An 8196-nucleotide genomic window follows, 5' to 3' on the forward strand; every position below is an offset into this window, starting at 1 on the left:
ATCTAAATTTGCACTGTGTGTATATGTTGCAATGTGAACGTTTATGTCAACGTAAGAGGGTGATTTAATTAATATCTGTTCTCTCGCCAACACCAAAAGTTGTCAACAGTTGCCAACTTTTATGCGTATATACAGAGTTGAGCGGACTGTGTTTTCTTTTGGTTTCAAGGAGTCAAAATTTGTGTACAAATTAAATCAAACACATGTTGCTTCACGCGAAAATTGTCGGTAAAGTAACTCTCTTCGCATTATACTTTGATTGGCAAACAACCTGTTTTGTGTTGAAAGTCATGAACAGAATGACGAATATGTGTGCCTTACACAATTTACATACTTTATTTACATACCTAAATAAAGCATGTGAACGCATAGTAAATTTACATATACCCAATATACGCAATGTTCTATGTATTAAATTTACTTTATTTCATTTTACATAAAACAAAGTACATTAGTGGTTTGTTTTTAGCGTATGTCTAAGTTGGTATTTCTGCTAACCAAAATGTCTTATTGTTGATATAAATGCGATGTTTATTAATACGAGCAAAGACCACTAGCATTTTTCGCATTTAATTCACGCTCGCGTTAATTTCACGATTTACAGTATACAGTTTGTATGTTTTATATATTTATTCATTTCACAACAAATATCTTTAAGTCTTTTCTCAAGAGCAGCACTGTCATAGCTCTGTTTCAGTTGTCTGAGTTTAGTGGTCACTGTGACTTTGGTTTAAGAGATTTGAACAGATTGACAGCATGTCTGATGTCAGGAGATTCCATCCTGGTACAGACGCCACAAGGCAAATATCTCTCCCTGGGAACTGGTCATCACTTTGACACTGAGTCAATCCAAGCAGTGCGGCCACCGCAGTATACATTACAAAAGTTTAGTAAAAACAACACAAACAGGTTTCATTATTACCCGTGAAGATCCAGGGAAGAAATAATAGCCTTCAGCAGCCCATGTTTGCCGTAAAAGACAACCTGATTGTCGTAAGAGGCGACTAACGGGATCGGGTTGTCGGGCTCGCTCACTTGGTTGATGCACGTCATTGTATCTTAATTGCGTAGATCGATGTTCATGATGTCAATCACTGGATTGTCTGGTCCAGACTCGATTATTTAAATACATCCGTCATATAGCTGTAATATTGCTAAGTGCTGATTGCACCCCAAATCGGGAGAGATATAACAATTGGTATTGGGAGAAAAGATACAGGTTATCGAAATAAGGATTTTGAGAATATGCGACATTCCCGAGGTCGGATTCTATTGTGGGAGTCATCATTATTTGAATACGGGTAAATATTCTTTAAAGCTTGTACACTGTATCGCCATCCTTAAAGAGGCCGTATATAATGTTGAGATCTCACATAAGAAATAAACTACTCCTGGTACCTCATGGTATACTCCCCCTGCAGTGTTTGACTGAACGATAAACAACCCCCACTCGTCGTTTATTTCTTAAATAGACGCATTGGAATGGCGCTCCACCTCAAACTGGATATCCTGCATCCCCAAATGGTCTGGGGCCATTTCGCAAGGAGCCATTTTCTCTATGACCCAAAATATTCATTAAAAAATAATTTAAAGATGAAGCGGATTCGAAAATCAGTGCGGTGGATTCCCCTTCAACAGTTAATTCATACATTTTGTACACATTAGTTGAGAATATCACATTGTTTACAGAATTATAATTGAAATACATAAAGTATGGAATGGTTGGAAATATATCGTTTAAAAAGTTAGTGAGAATTATTCAAAATTTTCCAGTTTGTCACAGCTATTAAAGAGTATTATAAAGGGCAAGTCTCAATGTACTGTTTCAAAGGTCAAAAATGGAGAACATTAAAACATATCGATTTAGAAAGACGCTGACTTCTCGTGTAACGCAGGTAATTCAATGTGCATCGTCTTTTAAACGGCGAATTTAAAAACCTTTCATGACATTTGTGTTAGAGACAAGAGGATTTGTTATTCTTCTGCATCTTTCAATCATCTTTTTCATTAACGTATTTATTCCAGAAACAAGAGCAAGATGTTTGAGTCATCATCTTTCAACTGCCCCGGTCAAATGTATAATGTCGACACACCCGGTAAGTGCGTTGTGATCATGCTTTTGTTTATTTAATCACGTGTGCATGTTGATTTTAGAAGAAAGAAACAAGATAAAGATATCAACAAAACCGTTTTGGCGACGAATCTGGAATTAGTTACTGTCAGGAATCTTAAAAAATGTCATTAAAAGACAAATCCAACTCAAAATATATTCTATGGGGAGCTCATGGTTGATGAGACACCTGCCGCAACATATTTGCCAACATTGGCGGTTGGTAAGTAAATATGGCTGAGCGTTTTACACTATTGAACCGTTTCCGTAAATGTTGTTTAACGCTGCATCATTCCAGTTATATCGGGGGCACAGGTGGCCCAGTCGTCTAAGGCGCAAGGATTCACTGTGCAGAGTTGCGTCCCTTGGGCACGCCTGAAACCTATGATTGTTGGTTCGAATCCCGGTTCGCCCCAATTGTCAGCACCATAACCGTGCTCGTGGGTTTCACCGAAGTTGTAAACGTCTGAGACATGCATCACTTCGGGCTTTCCTCCCACATTCAGCTGACACGCCGTGACATAACTGTTTTACTGTTAAAAGCGGCTTTAAACCCAACTCACTCACTCACTCCAGTTATATCATGCACGGTGACCTGGATAAGGCAAACCGTTGGCTGGACATCACGAGCAACCACCCACGCCGTCGGACATACGTCAACGTGTGCGTGATGAGATACAATGTGCGAAACCCATTCTTGTTGCTAAAGGCGACTTACGACTTGACTCACGCATGTAAATTTACGGAAAATAATTCCTGTGCACCACAAATACCGGTACATCAAATTAAACTAAAATTGCCACGGAATTTCAGAATCATGCATGGTAATCACACAATCTCTCACACATCTAAAATCAGACCATAGTTCTCGCTTAGCGGTAGCTAGAAAAGATCTGATTTTAATGAGATTGGGTAATCACATGTACAAACACTTTGTCATGATGACCCTGAAATTGCATGAGCATCCCGGTCATTGCATGCCTAAAATCCCATGAGAAAGAAATTCGTCGCACATTCACAGTACACTTGGGGTAGAGTCAGTTCAAACACAGAGTTATTCCCTGAAGCGTTTTAACTGTGAAAAGCAACTGTTGACGGACAAACCTCGTAAACACTATGCCACGCCAATCTGAAAATGTGCGGTTACGTGCAATTGGATAGCTTAATGCCGGAATTGCTCAAAACATTGTTGCCATGCGTTTTGGTGTTTATCGTACCGAACAGTCACTCTTGGTCGGTACCAACAAACCGGCAACATCAGGTACCAACCTCGTTCTGGACGTCCACGGATAATGTCCCGTCAGCAAGATAATCATATCCGTCTTGTTCACCTCCGAAATCGGTTTCAAGCTGAAACGTTGACAGCCCGCAGCACCCTGGCTTACGTCCGATTTATACAAGGACTGTGTGGAATCGATAACAAGAGCATCAATCCGATCACGACGTCATCTGTACGTCCAAATTTGCTGCCACGCCATCGAACTGGACGCCTCGCATGGTTTTGGAGGGCGGTCCATTTCACAGATAAGTCCAGGTTTCATCTTGACAGCAGCGATAGCCGTCAGCGTGTTTATCGACGTCGGGTGGAACGTTACGCTGTCGCGTTTGTTGTTCAACGTTCGGGGATTGAAATGGTGTAGGGAGGCATCACTGCACAGCACAGGGCCCATCTAGTGGTCATCGATGCCAATTTGATAGCTACACGGTGTCGTGACGAAGTTATCCGTTCTCACGCCATTCTTTCCTTCAGCCCCATGAACGTCACATCACTTTACAGCAGGCCAGTGCACGCCCTGTGGTGTGGTCACTGATTTCACAAGACAACAGAACATCCCATCACTCCCCGTTGTCAAGCTTGTGTCACTGCTAATGGTGGTCATACCCCACACTGACTCCACGCCATTTTCAGCCTGTGATTTTGTTTACAGAGGATATGTGTCGACGCTGTCATGAATTCATGTTTCTTAGACATCGAAATATTGTTCTCTTGCAAAATCGTTCTTTGTTTGCGTTTAATTATAATTTCCCATGATAGTAAGAGATGCACATGCAGGAACTTTGTTCCGCTAGCACATGTCAAAATGTCCGATTAGTATTACGTATTATTTAAGAATATTTAATAATGTTTACATTCACTTGTCTCTTTATAGAATATGTTCATCAACGCCCTGACGCCAACATCAGCATCTCTGCAGTAGTCTCCGCGTCGTGCGTCATCGTCAACGACCAACAGCAAGACGCCAGTGCATCACGACCGATGCCATTCCCTGACGGTACATATGTCGATACTGTTTTCGAACAGACTGATAACATGAGTTGCCCATTTGCCAGTTCCAGATATCCACCTCCCTGTGATAGTGGGCACCAGTCGGGCACAGGCAACACAGGATACAACACAGGCTACAACGCTAACACAACCCCATGTAGCCTCACGGAGGAACTGCAGTTCCCGAACTTCAATCTGCCGATTATTGACACTAACCAATGCGCCAATACAATGAACGCAATTGAAGATCAACAACTATATACTAGTCACACCGCTTACACCAATTACGACGCAACCGGGTATGGTGAGAAGGGATTATCTCAATCTAATTACAATAACAGTAACCTGACTGATACCAATGGTATGAACTATGGGACTGACTGTTTCGACCCTGGCACGGTCTATATGGAACAGTCGGTCCCTGTCTCCAGCAGCGAGAGCTACCTTTCGGACAGTTCGCACCAAACAGACTTTGATCCATGCAGGATCAACACAAAGGAGGCGTTTCCCAATCTTAAGATCGAATCACCAACGGCTAACAACGGCATCAACGTTGACGAAATGATCAGCAGCGGTGCCACCATTGCAGGCTTTAAACCAAGGGGGATAATCCGGAAACGGAAGAAGTGTCGAACTCCAACAGAGGATAAAGATGGGTGTTACTGGTCAAAACGTATTAAAAACAATGACTCTGCTCGGCGTTCTCGAGAAACAAAAAAAGAGAAAGAACGGAATTTCTACAAGAGAGCACTGGAGTTAGAGTATGAGAACTTTTACCTGAAGGAGAAGATTACCCAGCTCGAAAACCAGCTGGCCTCCATCAATACAGAATGCGCTAACGTGTCACTAAGTGACGCTTTCGTTTGAAAGGTTTACAAGCTTACAGACAGGATATAGAGTGCTGCATGTTGTGCACTCGTAACTATAAAACTTGGACCTGAGTCTTTTAAGGACGAAACGAAAAGTCGTTGTCATTTATTAACGCATATAGAAAATAAAAGAATCGTGTGGGACAACAGAAAGCTTATTTTTAATGTACTTTACAACTGTTAGTAATGTTCGTTACGATGTTACAACCATTGTTGGTGTTCTGGAGGACAGGTCCCGATGGATGTCAGGTCAGATGTTTAACGCAAGCTACATAACGGCGATCTGTTAATAATCAAGTCCGGACAAGACAACCCAGTGATTGACATCGTGATAATCGATCCACGCAACTGGAATACGATGACACGCAATCAACTGATCACCGATCCGTTTAGCCGCCTCTTACAAAGCATAGGTTGCTGGGACCTACACTCTTACCCGGAATCTCTACGGGCGGGATTGTTTTATGAAATTGTTAAGAAGATAAACAGCATTTACATCATATGTCGTTGGGGGCCGGGTGATGGGGTTGTGTACCCTTTTAGCTCACCTTTTTGAAAGTCAAGCTTATGTCATGATCTGACTTTTCGTCATCGTGGACATCTCGGAACTCACTGGAACTTGAATCCGATTTTCAATATGGCCGCAACGGCAGTCATGTTGAAACCATATTTCTGGCCGTAACTCGTCCATCTGTGATTTTTTCAAAATGTCGTGGAAGTTATAGTAGACATACTGTTGTAAATTAATAAGGGAACACTTAGTCTTAGAAACAGTAGAATGATATCATGGCCGGGTTCCTAGCCTTGTCCACCAAACACAATCACATCTCAACATTTGATTCTGACATGTGTTGAATTTCTATGCGCGCTATTCATATGTACTGACAATAAAGCTTATTTCCCTATATATATATTCCTATATTCCCTTATTTTCCCCACAGTAGATGTTCCGTTTATGCGATATTTGTAACATGAATTGAAATTTTGACTGCCTTCTGGGCTCAGAAAACGTCTTCTCTGAAAACACTGCTTGACTAAAGTGGGTAAACTCATTTTAAATGGCCCTTCTTTTAGAGGAATCACGTTTTTCAAACACCCTGATCTGCATGCAGTTTTTCTCCCTTTTCACAGAATATATGGTTTCGAATTTGCTGAAACTCAGATAAAGCATGTTTGTCTCCACAAGAAACACATACATGTGAACTGAGAAGCATCATTATAGAAAGCGTGTAGCAAAGTGACTGGAAACATGAATGATAAAGACAACAAGTTCAATGTTGCATGTCATGAGACGATCAAAGGTCAAGGTCAAAAGGTAAACGGCGCTTTCTGTATGGTTTTACTTTCATCAAAACGTGTCAATGTCTTTTATGGCCAACTGCTTCAAGGAAGTTGTTTGATAGGCATTACTAAGTGACGCTAAGTGACGCTTTCGTTTGAAAGGTCTTGCTTGACAACGGTATAAGGATCTATGCCGAAACGTCGCTTTTTACAGTATTAAAGAAGTTGTTATCCATAAAATTGTGTCTATCTTGCTTCAAGGAAGGTTTCCTCCTATGAAAAGGTTTTGATCGAGGAAAGCCTGAGGTGAAGGTCTCAAGGAAAGGCAACCGCCAACTGATTTATCTAATACTTTATGTCCTATCGGTAGCCAGTTTAGACTTTAGGTTATGAAAGGCATCATAGTTGGAACCCTATCTTTTATATAAGGCTTGTAAGTCATAAAGGTTTGTTTAATGGAAATTGAACTGCTTTTGCCAATCAGTTGCGTCTTTGCTATACAATGTCACATATTACATTCATTGTTGCAGATTGAAACAATTAGTTACATGTTTCATATTTGTCAGCTAGTCCTCAAAATATTGGAATCACAATTCCGCCAAGGCGGCTATAGTTATGACAAGCGGCTGTATTTGTATTTTCAATTTGCAGACTACATATCCGTGAAGCTCCGTGTTCGAATTGTTTTTCAGCAACCCATTCTTGTCGTAACGGGATCGGATGGTCAGACTCGCTGACTTGGTTGATGCATGTCATCGTATCCCAGGTGCGTAGATCGATGCTCATGATGTGTATCACTGGACTGTCTGGTCTAGATTCGATTATTTACAGACCGCCTTCATATAGCTCGAATATTGCGGAGTGCGACGTTAAAGAACAAACAAAGTAATGATTACAATCGTTTAGCAACGTAGGACAGACGAATAAAAGCTTCTATAAACAACGTAAGCCTGCGTAAAATAAGTTTGACGAAATTGTAGCTTCTGTACGGAATTAGTAAAATTCGATTTATTGTCCATTCCATTCGTGACCAACTCGTGTTATTCCGGGACAAGCCGAATAGCGACTCGTGCCCCTCTCGTGGCCATTTTTGCGACCGGGTTCCGTCTTAGCGCAAACGGGCATACCTAAAGCAATTGTCCATTCGTTGCGTAGGCCTCATGGTTCACATATATTTCCCCATATATTATATATATTTCAGATGCATCTGGACATGCGGAATTATACAGTTTGATTGAAAACATTTAACTGTGTCTTGGGTATATTTTTAGATGCAAGATATATGTAAAATCAAAAAAATATTTCTGAGGGATTCTTTGACGAAGAACTTGAAATCATACACGCATTCTGATTGTTTTGTCGTATTTTCGCACATAATATTCATCGACAGGGGGACGAGTCTTCTTGCAGGTTACGGAAAGGGGCGAGTGGTGACGAATGTGTCCATTCATTATTTGTTTGGGCCTGACACAACTTAAATAATTTTAATAAAGAAAATCAGAGCAAACACAATTGTTTCTTAGTCATTTCGACCAAACCTGCTGTAATAGCATGTATATATTATTTACATAAGCTCATTTAGCCTCAACAGCAAGCCACGGTCACGGTGGCAGATATCAGGTCATTGTGACGTAATACTTTCAGAAGTAAAATCATGAATAATACATAAC

This window comes from Haliotis rufescens, unplaced genomic scaffold (assembly GCF_023055435.1).
Source record: "Haliotis rufescens isolate VD_foot unplaced genomic scaffold, xgHalRufe1.0.p SCAF_3, whole genome shotgun sequence".
NCBI lineage: Eukaryota > Metazoa > Mollusca > Gastropoda > Lepetellida > Haliotidae > Haliotis > Haliotis rufescens.